We start from the raw sequence: 18,835 nt of genomic DNA on the forward strand, positions 1-18,835 counted from the left end.
TTTTACCTTGCTCCTTCATCTGCTGTGTGTTTCTCTGTCTTCTCATTATGCTTAACTTACTGTGTTCGGGGTCTCCTTTTCACAGGCTGCATGTTTGTAGTTCCCGTTGTTTTTGGTGTCTGCCCCCAGTGGCTAATCTTGGTTCAGTGGGTTGTGTAGGCTTCCTGGTGGAGGGGACTGGTGCCTGTGTTCTGGTGGATGAGGCTGGATCTTGTCTTTCTAGTGGGCAGGACCGCATCTGGTGGTGTGTTTTGGGGTGTCTGTGACCTTATTATGATTTTATGCAACCTCTGTCCTAATGGGTGGGGTTGTGTTCCTGTCTTGCTAGTTGTTTGGCATAGGGTGTCCAGCACCGTAGCTTGCCGGTCGTTGAGTGGAGCTGGGTCTTAGCATTGAGATGGAGATCTCTGGGAGAGCTTTTGCTGTTTGATATTACATGGAGCTGGGAGGTCTCTGGGGGACCAATGTCCTGAACTTGGCTCTCCCACCTCAGAGACACAGGCCTGACACCCGGCTGGAGTGTGAAGACCCTGTCAGCCACACGGCTTTTGGGAAGTCTGAGGTCTTCTGCCAGCATTCAGTAGGTGTTCTTTAGGAGTTGTTCCACGTGTAGATGTATTTCTGATGTATTTGTGGGGAGGAAGGTGATCTCCATGTCTTACTCCTCTGCCATCTTGAAAGTCTCCTCTGAGGCCTTGGTACTTTCTGGTCAATTGTTCTATAAGTCTAAAACTTCTGTGCTCGTTCGGTTTGACTTGGCTCGGCCCCCCCTCCTTCTCCAGCTTGGTGGTCGCAGCTGAGCCCACGAGTGAGTGTGCAAGATTGCGCAAGGGGACGCTTCACTTTCTCCCTTCCGCTGCTGCCGCAGCTCTTTCATCACCTTCCCACCTCGCTCGCACTGGGGAGTCCCCCAGGACAGGACGGGGGTTGGAGGGTGTCAGTGACTGTGGGGGGAGTCAGATGGGGGGGAGGCAGAGGGAGCTAGGCGACACGGCTGAGTGGGGTGTGTGCTGCGAGGGTCGGAGATGTAAGGAGCTCATGTGGCCTCTGGGGGAGGAGTTGGGGAGACAGAGAGTTCTTTGAGGGGCTCTCGCGAGCACGAGTCTCCTTGAAAGAGGGGATAAGAGTCTGAGGGAAAGCGTCTGTGGAGTAGGACCTGTTAATTTTTTTATTAGAATTTTCAAGTTTTCTTTACCTAGATCCTGTTTCAGAACATTTTATTTATTTCTATTATTTTATAGATGTGTTGTCTTTTCAAATAGTCACAATTCTTCTTTTGCATTATACATATATATGTAATATAGAAAAGCTGTTGATTTTTGTGAACTAATTTTTTAAGTAGGCACATTAGTAAGTTCTCATATGGATTCTAATAATTTTTCAATTGATTATCTTGTATTTTCAGGTAAATTGAATTGTTCCAGGAGATATATATATCTGTATTTCTATATAATATATGCATACATATATGTATATATATATATGTGTTTACATATACATGGCACCTTTTAATTTAAATTTATTTTTGAACTGATAATATATCCATATAGTTCAAAATTTAGAAGTACAAAAGATATACAAAAGAAAAGTACAAAAAAATCTCCCTCTTCACCTATTCCCAGACCCCAAAGTTTCCGCATATTAGTTAATGTATGTTGTCAGTTCTTGGTAATCCTTTCAGAGTTATATATATAGAATATATATATATATATATATATATACAGTCAAATACAATTTAAATAAATATACTTTTTACACAAATGATGGTGAGCTGTACACACTGTTTTATCCTTTGAGTGTAGACATACACGGATGAGGAAAGTAAAGACATAAGATCAGAATGTGCATGATTCCCTTCTTGGTAAAAAGATCTGTTTTCTTCAGCTTTTACCTGCAATCTACTCTGTGTCATGGATGTCAGACATAGATTCTTGGGAGTTGGGACCGGAAGGCAAATCACAGTAACAGAGACCACAGAGAACTTTGCTCTGCCTTCCTGAGCTATACTTGGTTTATCAGGTTTATCTGGTATCCTAATGCTCTTCCCTTTGGATTTCTTCCACAGAGCTCCTTACTTCTCTCTGGGGCCAAAGCCATGATCTATCAGTCCATACATATCTGGATCCAGTTTGGGCTCAGCCACATCAATGTTTCAACTGGCACAAGCAAATCATCTGTACCTACTGATGAATAACTACATTCATACATTCCAAAAGTATTCCCCACTAACTCAGCCCCAAGTCTCTGCAGGATGTCGATTCCAAAAGACCACTGCACTACCTTATACCATAATAACCCCTGTCATATAACATTTTTAGCCTTCTTTTATTTTATCTCCAACAATATTTTCAGCACATAATTTAGGAATAAATGTGGCTTTCATTTTTTTCCCATAGCAAAGGAATTTAGTTCTGTTGATAGTTGAATAGCAGAATAATTTGTGTATGATGGAGTGGCAAAATTTTAGGTATATCAGATATATCATTGAATTGAATTCCATGTATGCAACATTGTATGATCTAGAACACAGTATCAGGATGTAAGCTTTAGCAGTCACTTTCCGCCAGCCCCCTTCCCTTCCCGTCTCCTCTACTGCTGCCCAGCTCTAGATAACCACTTATCTACTTTCTGCCTCTATAGATTTACCAATTCTGGACATTTCATAGAAATGGAATCACAAATATATGGTCATTTTTGACTGGCTTCTTTTATTTAGCTTGTTTTTGAGGTTGATTCATTCTGTAGCATGTATTAATACTTCATTCCTTTTTGCTGACAAATAATATTTCGTTGAATAGATCACATTTTGTTTATTCATTTACCAGTTTTTGGAAATTTGGGTTGTTTCAACTTTTTGGCTATTCTGAATAATGCCCACAATGAACATTCATGTACGAGTCTTTGTGCGAATACATGTTTTCAGTTTTCTTGGTTATGTGATCTAGTAGTTGAACTGTTGGGTCATATAGTAACTTAACATTTCGAGAAATTGCTATACTATTTTCTAAAGTGGCTGTACCATTTTATAATGTCACTAGCAACGTATAAGTGTTTCACCTTCTCTACATCCTCATGAAAAATTTATTGTCTGTCTTTTTTATTATAGCTGTTTTAGTGGTTATGAAGTCACTGTGGCTTTGATTTGCATTTTGCTGTGATATATCACAGTGGTCTTGATTTGCATTTCTCTAGTGACAAATGAGGCAGAACATTTTATCATGTTCTTAGCCATTTATATATGTTCTGGGGACAAAAGCCCATTAAAATTATTTGCCCAGTTTTAATCGCGGGTGTTTGTCTTTTTTTAAACTACTGAGTTATAAGAGTTCTTTTTGTTTTCCAGGTGCTAGATTCTTATCAGATACACAATTTATGAATATTTTCTCTCTTTCTGTGTGTTTTCTTTTTTCATAATATTTTATACAGCAATAAAGTTTTCAAATTTGGTTAAGTCTAATTTACCTAATTTTTCTTTTGTCAATTGTGCTTTTGATATTGTCTGTAGTTTTAACTGTTACACTTAAGCCTAAGGTCCACTTTGAGTTAGTATTTCTGAATAGTGTGAGGTAGATATCCAGTTTCTGTCTTTGGCATATGGGTGCCTGTATAATTTTAATACATGCAAATGCATACTTAACAGGGAAGTTATTCCCTTCTTTTGAGATTACCTAAGGCTTCTAATTCTCTCTATAGGTACGAAAGTTAGTCCTGACATAGGAAGTGTTAATAAAAGGTCTACAGAGATAAAAGTGTTTAGGTTTTATGTGCCATTTTATACCATGTAAGAAATTCATTAATTAAAAAGACAGTTCTGAATACAGGTTTATTTTGTAAAGTCATGGAAAGTCTAATGCCACAGAAGAACTTAGAGCCCAGAAGGAATGGAAACCCTTTCTTTCTAAGTCATTTCTTTGTTTTAGTGCATAGAATAACTTGGCAATTCCAATACTGAGCCCAGTTATTCAGAAAGTTTTCTCAGCTCAAATGGCAATAAGGAAGTTTTATAGCAAGAATGAATAAAAGTGAAAATAAATGTAATTTTAACTGCTTTGGGAAGCTATGTTTACTTAGTTCTTATCTTTGATTTTCTCCTGGGTTTATTGGTCAAACTTTTAAATTGAGATAAAAAGAGTTAAGCCTTTTTGATTCAGAGATTTAAAAGGGTCCTATTTTGTGCTCACAGAAGGGACAATGAATCTTTTTAAAGGAAATGTGTCTCTATTGAGGGAATTTTAATTTTTTTTCTTTCAGTTGGGAACATCATCGATACTAGGAATTGATGAAACTTAAGATGCCAAATTTTGAAGAAAGAAGGTAATGACATTTGGATAGTGCAAAATTAACTATTGGAAAAAATATTAAATTAAATTTAATATATATAAGTTAAAGGTGGTCAATACAACTCGTCAGTGGCCACACCATTTAAAATAATTTTAATAGATTATTTTTGGTGAAGCAATTCCACATGACTGACTTTATATTTGAATACATCAGATTGTACCCTCAGAGTCAGTAGAATTCACTGACTATTATGTAAATTTTTCAAGTCCAGTTGTCTGCATGGATTCCAAATGGTTATCCAAGGAACACAAAGACACTGAGACAAGGACAGCAATCCATCATGAATCAATTTAGCTTTCACTTGCCTAGCATTCATCTTAAATAGATATTCTTTCATTCTCTCAGTTATTGATAGCAACTAACTCAAATTTTTTGTCTAGTACTTCAATAAGCTTGGGTAGACATATACATACACATTCTCTCTTAATCTCATCTAGCTAATTATCTAATTTTTGTGTGTAATTAGTCATGAAGTTTCCATCCTGCTTTTATATCCACTATAACTATGGGGACTGATTTTGCTATAATTTCCCTCTGACTGTCACGGAGGCAAGGTGAGGTGGAGGCGGTGATCATGCTCAAAATACTAGGGGATAATATGCAATTATGCCAGTTAGTGTGGACTTTGGCAAACTTGCGCTACTTTCTTTCAACAGGGGGATTATTTTTAGGTATTAAAGCCTTTTGCATGATGTTAACTTGTTCATTTAGGAGAAAAAAAAAAATCAGAAAATTCCAGGGGTGGGATTAATCTTAATGAGTCAGCACTACTTATAAGAAGTACTGAAGCACAAACCAAAAAATTAGCAAAATGGCTTCTGAAATGATTAAAATTAATTACAGCCTCTGGCAAGAGTTTAGCCCTAGGCCAAGGCGCCTTGCATCTCCTCCTTCAGTCCAACCCAGCTTGCCAAGTATTTACTCTTGAACACCCCAGCCTACTCTACTTTCTCTTCCCTAGCGCAGCCCATGTCCCCCAGGTTGGGCACCTGATGCTCCTGGGTCGGGGCGGGGGGAACCCTTCACTTCCTGTTCAGTACCCATGCTATCCAACAGCCCAAGAACCCTGCTGCTAACTCTGGGCTAAGGTGAAGATGTGTGGTCATTGGGAGTTTGGGTCAAATTTGGGTCTAAAATTTCTATAGTAAATGAGAATTCTTACAGTTTTTCCCCAGGAAAATTTGGGGACCCGATAGTAGCTGCACACGGGAAGAGGATTGCTCAGTAAAGAAGGCTCTGCAGTTCATAGTCTGGAATTCATTATGACTAAAAAATCTTGTAGATGAGAAAACCTGGGACATAATCGACTTCCCAAGTGTTCTCTGTAGTTTGTTTTGTTTTGTTTTAAGGCTAACTGTGTTCTTATCTAGTATTTAGTATGTCTAGTATTTAGCTTTTTGTCATAAGTCTAACTCTGGTCTCGTCACAAATTTAGCATCTTTCTAAGGAATTTGGGGATTACTGTCATAGTGAAAACATTCTCTTAGATATTCAAGTAGCAAATTTCATATCTTATTAATTTGGGAAAATATTATTTATTGGCCTCCAATAATTAAAAATATATTTATGTATAATTATACATTTAGTATATTAATATCAACTCATTCAGTCATTGCAGTGGAAGGTAAAGTCTTCCAGGACCACACCCATAATCACTTTTCAGGAATGACAGCTATTATCAGTTTGGTGAGGATTCTTCCAGAACTATTTATAGGCATATACGTACATTTTCACATGCCTGTAAAATACATGATATTGGTTGCTCTTCTTTTAAAATTTAAATTATAACATAGTTACATCATTTTCTGCTATTTACTTTTCCTTTTTTCCCCAACCATATGTCTTAGAGATTTTTCTGCCTTAGTAATATAGTAGATCTATCTCGGTTTATTAACAGTTCCTTTATTTATGGACATTTAGGTTATTTCCAACTCTTAACAATTATAAACAATGTTGCAATTTACATCCCTGTACAGGCCTCTTTGTTCTTATGCGCAAGTATTAGTATGGGAATATACAGAGAGTTGCCAAGTCATAAAGTGAGCATACTTTCTTATTTTAAGAGACATTGCATATTTCCCCTCTCACCTGTCTGTATCACAGAGAATGTGTATGACAATGCCAGTTTCCCTCCACTCTTAGCTATTCTTACTATTTAAAAAAATGTCTGAGTGGTGACAAATTAATGTTGCTCGTGATAGTAAACAAGATAGTTTTACTATCTCACTGTTACCTATAATGTTTGCTGCAGGTTTGTGATAGAATATGATATTCTCTGTTATCCCTGGTTTGTTAAGAGCTTTTATGTTTTGTATGAATGGACATCAAAGCAGTTTAAATTATTTTTTCCTGCGTCAACTCCTATGATAAAAATAATTTATTCTTTAAATTTTTAATGTAGCAATGACAGTAAATAATTTTCTCATGCTAAACCAGCTTTCCATTCCTTGAACAAACTATAAATAGTCATAATATGTTAATTTGTTTCGTGTTGCTATATTGTTTGCAAACATTTTATACAAGATTTTTGAATCAATGTTCATAATATTCTTTTCTTACTCAGTCCTTGTCTGATTTTGAGTCCAGTGTTAGGAAAACCTTATAAAAGTTTTGGGTAGCTTTTTCTCTTTTTCTATAATTTGGAACAATTGTATATATAAGGTAAGGATTAACTTTTTTCTTATAGGTTTAATGAAACGAGTAAAATTGTGCGCATGGTGCTTATTATGATGAGTAATAATATGATGCCTACTGATTTCATTTCTGAAATGGTACAAGTCCACTTAGTTTTTCTACTTCTTTAGTCAATTTTGTTAATTTTATATTTTCCTAGCTAATTATTTATTTCATCTAATTTTATTTTATTTCTTTTTCCCTCTTCTTTTTTTTTTACATCTTTATTGGAGTATAATTGCTTTACAATGGTGTGTTAGTTTCTGCTTTATAACAAAGTGAATCAGTTATACATATACATATGTTCCCATATCTCCTCCCTCTTGCATCTCCCTCCCTCCCACCCTCCCTATCCCACCCATCCAGGTGGTCACAAAGCATCGAGCTGATCTCCCTGTGCTATGCGGCTGCTTCCCACTAGCTATCTGCCTTACATTTGGTAGTGTATATATGTCCATGCCACTCTCTCACTTTGTCACAGCTTACCCTTCCCCCCTCCCCCTATCCTCAAGTCCATTCTCTAGTAGGTCTGTGTCTTTATTCCTGTCTTACCCCTAGGTTCTTCATGACACTTTTTTTTTTCTTAGATTCCATATATATGTGTTAGCATATGGTATTTGTATTTCTCTTTCTGACTTACTTCACTCTGTATGGCAGACTCTAGGTCCATCCACCTCACTACAAATAACTCAATTTCGTTTCTTTTTATGGCTGAGTAACGTTCCATTGTATATATGTGCCACATCTTCTTTATCCATTCATCTGTCAATGGACACTTAAGTTGTTTCCATCTCCGGGCTATTGTAAATAGAGCTGCAATGAACATTGTGGTACATGACTCTTTTTGATTTATGGTTTTCTCAGGGTGTATGTCCAGTAGTGGGATTGCTGGGTCGTATGGTAGTTCTATTTGTAGTTTTTTAAGGAACCTCCATACTGTTCTCCATAGTGGCTGTACCAATTCACATTCCCACCAGCAGTGCAAGAGTGTTCCCTTTTCTCCACACCCTCTCCAGCATTTGTTGTTTGTAGATGTTTTGATGATGGCCATTCTGACCAGTGTGAGATGATATCTCATTGTAGTTTTGATTTGCATTTCTCTAATGATTAATGATGTTGAGCATTCTCTCATGTGTTTGTGGGCAATCTGTATATCTTCTTTGGAGAAATGTCTATTTAGGTCTTCTGCCCATTTTTGGACTGGGTTGTTTGTTTTTTTGTTATTGAGCTGCTTATAAATTTTGGAGATTAATCCTTTGTCCATTGATTCATTTGCAAATATTTTCTCCCATTCTGAGGGTTGTCTTTTGCTCTTGTTTATGGTTTCCTTTGCTGTGCAAAAGCTTTGAAGTTCCATTAGGTCCCGTTTGTTTATTTTTGCTTTTATTTTCATTTCTCTAGGAGGTGGGTCAGAAACGATCTTGTTGTGATTTGTGTCATAGAGTGTTCTGCCTATGTTTTCCTCTAAGACTTTGAGAATTTCTGGCTTTACATTTAGGTCTTTAATCCATTTTGAGCTTATTTCTGTGTATGGTGTTAGGGAGTGTTCTAACCTCATACTTTTACACGTACCTGTCCAGTTTTCCCAGCTCCACTTATTGAAGAGGCTGTCCTTTCTCCACTGTACATTCCTGCCTCCTTTATCAAACGTAAGGTGACAATATGTGCGTGGGTTTATCTCTGGGCTTTCTATCCTGTTCCATTGATCTATCTTTCTGTTTTTTTTCCAGTACCATACTGTCTTGATTACTGTGGCTTTGTAGTATAGTCTGAAGTCAGGGAGCCTGATACCTCCAGCTCCGTTTTTCGTTCTCAAGATTGCTTTGGCTGTTCGGGGTCTTTTGTGTTTCCATACAAATTGTGAAACTTTTTGTTCTAGTTCTGTGAAAAATGCCAGTGGTAGTTTGATAGGGATTGCATTGAATCTGTAAATTGCTTTGGGTAGTAGAGTCATTTTCACAATGTTGATTCTTCCAATCCAAGAACATGGTATATCTCTCCATCTATTTGTATCATCTTTAATTTCTTTCATCAGTGTCTTATAATTTTCTGCATACAGGTCTTTTGTCTCCTTAGGTAGGTTTATTCCTAGATATTTTATTCTTTTTGTTGCATTAGTAAATGGGAGTGTTTTCTTGATTTCACTTTCAGATTTTTCATCATTAGTGTATAGGAGTGCAAGAGATTTCTGTGCATTACTTTTGTATCCTACTACTTTACCAAATTCATTGATTAGCTCTAGTAGTTTTCTGGTAGCATCTTTAGGATTCTCTATATATAGTATCATGTCATCTGTAAACAGTGACAGCTTTACTTCTTCTTTTCCAATTTGGATTCCTTTTATTTCCTTTTCTTCTCTGATTGCTGTGGCTAAAACTTCCAAAACTATGTTGAATAAGAGTGGTGAGAGTGGGCAACCTTGTCTTGTTTCTGATCTTAGTGGAAATGCTTTCAGTTTTTCACCATTGAGGACAATGTTGGCTGTGGGTTTGTCATATATGGCCTTTATTATATTGAGGAAAGTTCCCTCTATGCCTACTTTCTATACTCTACTTTCTGGAGAGTTTTTATCATAAATGGGTGTTGAATTTTGTCGAAAGCTTTCTCTGCATCTATTGAGATGATCATGTGGTTTTTCTCCTTCAATTTGTTAATATGGTGTATTACGTTGATTGATTTGCATATATTGAAGAATCCTTGCATTCTTGGAATAAACCCCACTTGATCATGGTGTATGATCCTTTTAATGTGCTGCTGCATTCTGTTTGCTAGTATTTTGTTGAGGATTTTTGCATCTATGTTCATCAGTGATATTGGCCCATAGTTTCCTTTCTTTGTGATATCCTTGTCTGGTTTTGGTATCAGGGTGATGGTGGCCTCGTAGAATGAGTTTGGGAGTGTTCCTCCCTCTGCTATATTTTGGAAGAGTTTGAAAAGAATAGGTGTTAGCTCTTCTCTAAATGTTTGATAGAATTTGCCTGTGAAACCATCTGGTCCTGGGATTTTGTTTGTTGGGAGATTTTTAATCACAGTTTCAATTTCAGTGCTTGTGATTGGTCTGTTCATATTTTCTATTTCTTCCTGATTCAGTCTTGGAGGGTTGTGCATTTCTAAGAATTTGTCCATTTCTTCCAGGTTGTCCATTTTATTGGCATAGAGCTGCTTGTAGTAATCTCTCATAATCCTTTGTATTTCTGCAGTGTCAGTTATTACTTCTCCTTTTTCACGTCTAATTCTATTGATTTAAGTCTTCTTCCTTTTTTTCTTGATGAGCCTGGGTAATGGTTTATCAATTTTGTTTATCTTCTCAAATAAGCAGCTTTTAGTTTTATTGATCTTTGCTATCATTTCCTTCATTTCTTTTTCATTTATTTCTGATCTGATCTTTTTTTTTTTTTTGCGGTACGCGGGCCCCTCACCACTGTGGCCTCTCCCATTGCGAAGCTCAGACCCCGGACGCGCAGGCCCAGTGGTCACGGCCCACGGGCCCAGCCGCTTCGCGGCACATGGGATCCTCCCGGACCAGGGCACGAACCCGCGTGCCCCGCATCAGCAGGCGGACTCCCAACCACTGCGCCACCAGGAAAGCCCCTCTTTTTCAAACTTTTGCGTGACGAAGATATTAGTTTGTAGCCAGAACAAAGTATGTATTTCCATTAAAAAAATTGGAAGTTTGGGAATAATTTTCCTCAGGGGCCCAAAATTTCATTATAAAGAGAATTCAAAAAAATATTTTAATGACAGTCGCATTACTGGAACAATGATTACATGACATCTGTGAACAGGTAAATTATAATTAAAGTAGCCTATACTTATTTATATGTGTTGATTTATTTTTAGAAGTCCAAACAAGCACAAAATGTTGATTTTTTTTTACCCCAAGCATACTTGAATTATTAATTAATCTGCACATTCAAAATGAATGGCAAATAGAAATTTGCAATATTCAAAAATATATATCAGTTTACTTTGGCTTGGATGAAAAGAAAAATTTATTTATGCTTAAATAACTTAAAGCATTCCATTAAAACAATTAAAATGCCATCATTAACATCACTTGCTTCACTTAGTTGACAAGTCTGGGTGAATTTGGTTTTGTTCAAAGCTCACAGCCAAGGGTTCTGAGTGCAGTGAAGTGTTTTTCAGGCATTCTCACAGCTTTGTACTTTGATCCTATCCTTCTCTTCTCTTGAGCAGATCCTTCTCTTCCTTTTGTATTCCACAAAGTTTATTTCGTGTATGAGTCCTTTGAAGTCAGAGGTAAACAAGATTTAAACAACTTGATTTTTCCACATCTGAGTTTTGTTTTTACGACTTTTTTCTCTATCTAGGTGAGTTTTGCTAGGGACAGGATGTATTCTGAAGGTTCAGGTAGATATGTACCCCAGCAAACAGCTACAGGTGATTCTTAGTGATTTGTTGTGATGAAAGAATAAGGAGGAGGGATGGATAAATATATGTCCATATGTTCATATACAAATATGTTCTCTGTAAAGTTAACTGAGGAAAAGCTCTCATAAATGTATTTGCTGTAGAAAACTTACAGACCCAGATAGGGAAAGATCACCAGAGCTATGCATTCTCTCAAGATTCCTTATCCTGTTAAAATTGGTAACTTTTTTCTTTCTTAGCAGGGGACCAGGTTTATTAAACTATTTTAGCACTGTTAATCATATATCATTTTGTCTTTATTCTCAGGTAATTTAATTTTAGTCTATAGAAAGTCAATAAATACCTATTAACCACTATTTTATTATTTGTGCATTTGTGGGAAATAGTTACTAGTAAGTTTGAGAAATCCTTAATTTCAGTATGAAGAACTGTTTGAAATTAATGTACATGGCAAATAACGATAAATTGTATATAATTAAGTGAATAGAAATCCCATGCACTCTGCTCTCATAATTCTTTCTTACTGTACCTTCCCCTCTCTTTCTACATTAGGATAAAAATTGCTTTCTTGTGAACATTTTTGTTCATGTCAGTAAGAGATTTGCTAATGTCTGGGCCAGTTGTACTACTCTCCAGAAATCTTTGGCCTATTTGGAGACTGCGTTTTGGAACTAATACTGCCATTTGTTGTTAAGTTTTTTCTAAATGGTGATGCAGATGGTTTGAGTGGGCAAACATTTATCCATCACACCCGGGATTTCCACAAATTGCATTAAAAGCAGCCAGGATTTCATCCAATCCCCAAACAGTTGTTATTGCTTGTCTCCCAATAGAGTTTAGATTAAAGATATTTATACAAAATATTCAAAAACTTAATATTTACAGTGATTTTTTAATTTTGCCAATATAAGAGGGATTTTTTAGAGGATAAACAATTTTCTGGAAACTTTTTAGTAAGTTTGGATCATTTGTGATAGTTACATTATTTCCTATATGATTGTTTGCATAGATAGCTTATATGTATGCACAAAAAAATCAAAAGATTCTACACAAGAAAGTTGCCAATTGATACATTAATTGCATCATATTCATTACTGATTTCATTTTAGTCCAAGACTAGGTAATTATACCCTTTGTGGAGACAAAAATTAATGCAATTTACAAGAGTTTTGGAAAGATGCACAGGAAATTATAAACAGTGTTTACCTCTGTGGAGTGAAACTGCAGGATTGTTTTGGGTAAAAGGGATTTTAACTTTTGCTTTTTACCCTCTGAACAGTTTTGAGATTTTTACTATGAGCATATTTTACTGTTAACATAAATTAAAAAATGATCCTGGTGTACTATTGAATGATTCCAGAAAAGAGAAGCCATCATATACACTTACCCCTTATTGGCCTGCAATAAACAAAGCATAATTATAGTTTAATTTTAGAAGTTGCCACTTGGAACAGGTTGCAGATATCTGATTGAAAATAAAGAAATTTCCATGAAGATATATGTGGATTTCCTATCAACTGACTTTCCCATTCTTATTTCCACACAGAACTGGTAATGAAATTTTCAGAGGCTGTGTCAGATATAGTCCATACCTCACTTGATGTAAGTGATGTTATAACTTGTTTAATATTTATAACCTTTCTGGTGTTTTGCCATAGAGGAGGAGAAATAATTTTCCTTCTACCCTTGTGAGTACTTAGCTGAGATCCTGTAATGAGAGACAGACTTGACAAGAGAAAAACAAAAGTTTATTAATATGTACAACTCAAGTATACATGAGAGATATCCAGGAAAAATGAGTAAGTCAGAGAGGTAGCTTAGAATTCATGCTTAAACATCACCTTAATAAGGAAAGGGGAGATGAAATTTAGGTCTCTTAGAGAAGAATAAATGGTTTTTAGGAAAGATGAATGGGCACTTAGCAGAATAGATGGGAGGTATGACAGTTTGTGACAAAGTTTGTTAGGGTTTAGTATTAACTCCTAGTCTCCTCTCCTATGATGAGAGTCAATCTTCCCTGGTTGATGAAAGCCCCAGGGAGAGGATTTACGACAATTGAATTCCTTTTGGAGGATCTGTCTTCGGGCAAATAAGTGGAGTTCAGAGAAATCCTCTTCCTGCATTTCCTGTTTTCCAAGTGCCTTCAACTCAAAATAATCAATATGCCCAAACGGCATACTTTGGGGTGGCATATTCTGCTACCCTTTACTGCCTTAGAGAATAATCATAATTACTTCACAATTTGTTAATCTTTGAAGGTTAACAAAATTTTGAGTAGAGTTAATTTTGACCTTCTAGAAGACAAATCCTTGTATCCTAAGTTTTTACCCTTGTACTTCATAATAGCTTTCTCCTAGATCTAGGGATCAGATTTTAACCAAAATATAACATATAGATCATTTTTGATGGTATTGAAAGGAGTTGGTAAATATCTCTAGGTTGATAATTTTAATAAACAAATAAGTAAATGTAAAAGGCAATAGCTAGAAAAAATTTTCAATATACCTAGTTCAAAGAATTCTACTAATATGTAAAGAATAACTCCAAAAGAATTTGCTATTCAGTTGGATTTTTTTTTTTTTTTGGTGCACATGAATTTTCAATTACTATTATAAAGGTATTCCCAGTGTCTCATCTCCACATTTAGAAAACCACCAGTGTTGGGTCTAAGTTCACACTCATCAATAAAATCTGCAAAGCAGAAGATTGAAATTAATATTAATGGAGAACATTTTCACTACAGGGTCAGTGCAATCACTGGGTAGACTCCAGGACCCAAGGAGTCACCTGTAGATGTCACGTTAGTATTTGATTATCATTGAAACCTACATTGTTGATCTCATCTTGATATCCACATGACTACACCAGGAGCACAATGTGTTCGCCATAGAGTGTTGCTGTTGGCTGTTCTTTTTTGTAGTTACATTTGTGGTGAAGGAAAATGCTATGTCTCTGAATTTGTCTTTGGGATATTGTCACAGTATTAAATGCAGTGGTATGCCATTTTGTGATACCAGGCAATCTATTCAAAACTTTAAAGAAAAATGAGCATCTCTCAATCAAGGGACATGACCAGTTATGTGAAAGCATTTTATATCATATTTATTTGTTTTACTTATGTTTCACTTCAGAAGTCTTTCTGTATTTGAAATATTTTCATGTGTATCTCACCACTTAGAAAGTAAGTGAGAAATAGGTCACACTTTTAAATACAGCAGAAATGCAAGGCCTATTTTTCACAGTTGAATGAAAGAGTAGTAAAAATGATACATTTATTTTGGTGCTGATATTAAAAATATGGTTATTCATGATCATTATCTTTCTTTACATGAGCTTTTATATCTGAGCAGTTTCCAAAAATACTAGGGGCAAAACAAAGCTAAAATTGAAGTTATAAAATTAATGAAGGTGAAAACCTTCATCATACTTAAAATGTCCTTGCATTAATATAAATGAAATTTTTCCATTGTAGATAAAGTTCAACCACCATCTCTGCACTTTTTCCCTTTTCTGCCCTCTTCTCAAGTCAGCTGTTACCTTGAACTTTGCTATGTTTCCTTCCAGACCTTTCTATTCCCTATTCAGAGCTCATACCTGGACTTCCACAAGTCCTAAAAATAGGTCAGCTTGTGGCCATTTTTCACAAAGTTTGTTACCTGTATTTAGATTTTACCTGGAAATTACTTTTCTCTGAAACAATAGGTAAACCTTTTTCGGTATGCTGGGCCTTTGTCACTAAAAACTATTTTCTTTGAAAGAAATAGGATCTTGAAAGTTACAATTGCAACAATTTCCTTCTTCCTTAAACAAAACAAGAAGCAATTTCTTGCTGAATTGTAGACTTGATTTCTAGTATAAAACCTGAATAAATCTATTTTTTTTTAATTTGAATGATCTCTTCTGACAAACAATTGTGCATGAATTCTTTCCTCATTGTTATTTGCTTATGTAATATTTAGTAATTGATATAATTTTCATAAAGTAATTCAGGAAAGAAGTTTTAAATCTGTAGGTTTTTCCAGAACACATACACATATGATCCCCAATAATAAATCTCTAAGGAAAAAATGATTTAAACATTTTTGTTATAAAGCTATTGTGAGAACTTCCCACGAAATATATTTCCTCCTTTACTATATCTCCTCTTTTCCAGTATCCCCACATTTCTTTCTTTTTTTTTTTTTGCGGTACTCGGGCCTCTCACTGTTGTGGCCTCTCCCGTTGTGGAGCACAGGCTCCGGACGGGCAGGCTCAGCGGCCATGGCTCACGGGCCCAGCCGCTCCGCGGCATGTGGGATCTTCCCAGACCGGGGCACGAACTCGTGGCCCCTGCATCGGCAGGCGGACTCTCAACCACTGCACCACCAGGGAAGCCCCTCCCCACATTTCTTACATCTCCCAGAAAAAGATATAATTAGGTAGTGTCAATAGGGTTAAGATACTAAGGAGAATTATAAAGTCACCAAATTATTGAAAAATGTATTTCGGAAAGCAGAATACAAACAAACATAAGAATATATAGGGAGGGCTTCCCTGGTGGCGCAGTGGTTGAGAGTCCGCCTGTTGATGCAGGGGACACGGGTTCGTGCCCTGGTCCGGGAGGATCCCACATGCCGCGGAACGGCTGGACCCGTGAGCCATGGCCGCTGAGTCTGCGCGTCCGGAGCCTGTGCTCCGCAACGGGAGAGGCCACAACAGTGAGAGGCCCGCATATGGTAAAAAAAGAAGAATATATAGGGAGATTGGTATTGACATTTATACACTAATATGTGTAAAATAACTAATAAGAACCTGCTATATAAAAAAATAAATAAAATACAATTAAAAATTTAAAAGAATATATATATACATATATATATATCTACAAGGTATTTTCTCTGCATATAAATAAATAGTAATGAAATGTGGCCTACCCCATAGGGGAAGGTGCTCTGACCCGGTAGTTCACACTTAGAATGGCATAGGTAACTGGATAATGTGCATAGCAACTGGGGGTAATAAACTCTGGTTGCTGAGCCATAATGATAATATCTCATCTTTAAGTAGTGCTTTTACGGTTTTCTTGGTTCTTCCATTTATTATCTCAGGTAACATTGTACAACTTTTTCTATCTCCTTTTTGCGAATGAGAAAACAGAGACTCTGGGAGGATACATGTGTTCTGTGGGTTCACTCACCAAGCAGATGGCAGGGCCATGCCTGAACTCCTGGCTTGTCTAAATTCAAAACTTTTGCTCTTTCCTCTAACCCATGCTGCCTCAATCTTGCAATAAAAAGCACAGGGTCACTAATAATAATTTGGCAGTTAAATTACTGGCGGAGACTCTGATTCCTGAGATGTGTATTTCCGGCCCTATCGTCTTTCTCTTCTCTGCCACAGTCATGTTTGCTTTTGTCTGCTCTTGTACTGCCCCATATGTAGCAGTAGGGAATTTAGTCATGGCTTTACTGGATCATCTGAGTGGAAGATGGGCCATGAAGTCCACTGAAATTTTCAGTTCCTGGATTTATATGGAGGGGAAAATAAATGAGACCCATGTGACGTAGGACTCCTCCAAATCTGTCCTGCAGTCTGTAGTGACCCAGAATTCTAGCCTACAGCCAACCCTTATTCTGTAGTTTGGAAGAATTCTATCACCATTGCTTTTCAATATTCCCTGAGAAGGAATGCAACTGGTTCTGAAAGTGGAAGGCTGAGGGTTGAAAGAGGAAGACCCTTTATGTGAGAGGCAGTGTAGTGCAGCAGTTAGGAGCTGACTCTGCACTGTGGGTCCTACTTCTGGCTGTTGCTGCTTTCTAACCCTGTGACCATGAAGTTACCTAATGTCTCCGTTTCCCCATCCATAAGATGGGGACAATAGTATCTGTTTCATAAGGGCATTGTGAAGAATAAATGAGCTAATATCTATGAAGTGCTTACAATGGTGCCTGATACGTAAGTGCTACATAAATGTTCTATATCATTTGGCATTGAAGAACTTTTTTTTGCACTCGTGAGAGACGGTGGCACAGCCTATCTTTATTATGCCTAAAGATACTGTTCAAAAGTATAGTGGGAGCACATTTATGTTAAATATACCCAAATTATTGCACACTGGTATAGGATTATCATGTGTAAATCAGAAGCAAGTACATGCACGTGATCAGTAATTATATCTAAGGGATGTCATTTGCAGTGGCTGAAATAGTACAAAGGAAGTGTTGGGTGAACAATTTACAAACAGTTTATTAGAAAGCAAACCTCTTTAGTTCAATAAATCAGTTAATCAGAAGTATGTGTTGGCTTATGACGTTGAGAAGATTGTTAGTCAGTCATGTTAAACTCACATGCCAGAGAATCAAACAGGAAAACTACTAATTACATTTTTTGAAGGAACTTCTAACTCTGCATCTTTCTGTTTACTCAGTCAGCTGAGAACTAAGTGAGAGCTTGCTATGGTCACCATGCTTCATGTGAAAGGGCATGGGTTGGCTTCAGCCCTATCTGAGTTTGAACCCAGTTCTGCCAATTGCAAAATGTGTCCGTTTTTAGACTTCATGAATTTCCACACACTCGGTTTCCCTATCCACAAAAGGATAATAATGGAAAGCCTACCCCATAGGATTGTCCTATAAATTAAATAAATAATCTATGTGAAGGGCCTAGATTCGTATACAATAGTTTAACTCCTAAATGAATTGCTTTATTTTCTACTCTAAATGCTATCTTTCTGCTGTTCCCAAGACAGAAACCTGGGCATCATCTTCAACTTATTTTTCTCTCTTAAACCACGCCTACCCCAAATTCAATTGTTTTGCTAGGTCTTGTCAATAATATCTCCCTAATCCATCTCATAACTAGCCTGTCACTTCTGCTTTCATTATTTCTTGATGGAGTTTTCCAGTAATCTCTTATTTGATCTCCCTTTAATAAAAGTATCTTGTAACTACTTTAACTGACTATCTCCATGGGGACAAGAGTTGTGTTTATTTTTTGTCTATAACTTTAATGCCATCTTAATGCTTAACATGTAGTAGATAACTAGATGCACACACACACACACACATACACACACACTCACATCTTTTAAAAATTAACAAAAGAATGGAACTCCACTCACCCTCACCAGAATTATTCTTCCAAATGTAAAATCGATCACATTACTCCCTGGTTATAATTTTTTGGTGGTTTCCCATTTGTATTAGTTGGAGTTCTCCAGAGACGCAGTGACTCATAAAGTTAACCATCACGTCATTACTCAGAAGATAATATCAAACTCTTAGCATGGATTCTAAGGCCTTTCATTATTTGGTCTCTGTCTTCAACTTTAGCTGCATCCCCTGCTCTTCTGAATCACTTACGGTTCCATTCATGTGCCTTGTATCATTGCCTTACTGAGCCGTCACACCTGATGCTTTCTGAACACCAAAAGTCCCTGTCACCATGCCAT

At 36.7% G+C, this 18,835-nt stretch overlaps 1 long non-coding RNA gene across 1 annotated transcript in view; it reads left to right on the forward strand.

Annotated features, from left to right (window-relative positions):
• The first annotated feature begins 942 nt into the window (after positions 1-942).
• The window catches only part of LOC149748423 (uncharacterized), a 63,548-nt gene continuing 45,655 nt past the window's right edge, over positions 943-18,835 (forward strand). The window contains exon 1 of the long non-coding RNA XR_016394362.1: positions 943-4,314. This is a non-coding gene — a long non-coding RNA (uncharacterized LOC149748423). The remainder of the gene's footprint in view (positions 4,315-18,835) is intronic.

This window comes from Delphinapterus leucas, chromosome 9, assembly GCF_059928025.1.
Source record: "Delphinapterus leucas isolate spDelLeu-1000000601 "Yukka" chromosome 9, BTC_Dleu_Yukka2, whole genome shotgun sequence".
In the NCBI taxonomy this organism is placed as follows: Eukaryota; Metazoa; Chordata; class Mammalia; order Artiodactyla; family Monodontidae; genus Delphinapterus; species Delphinapterus leucas.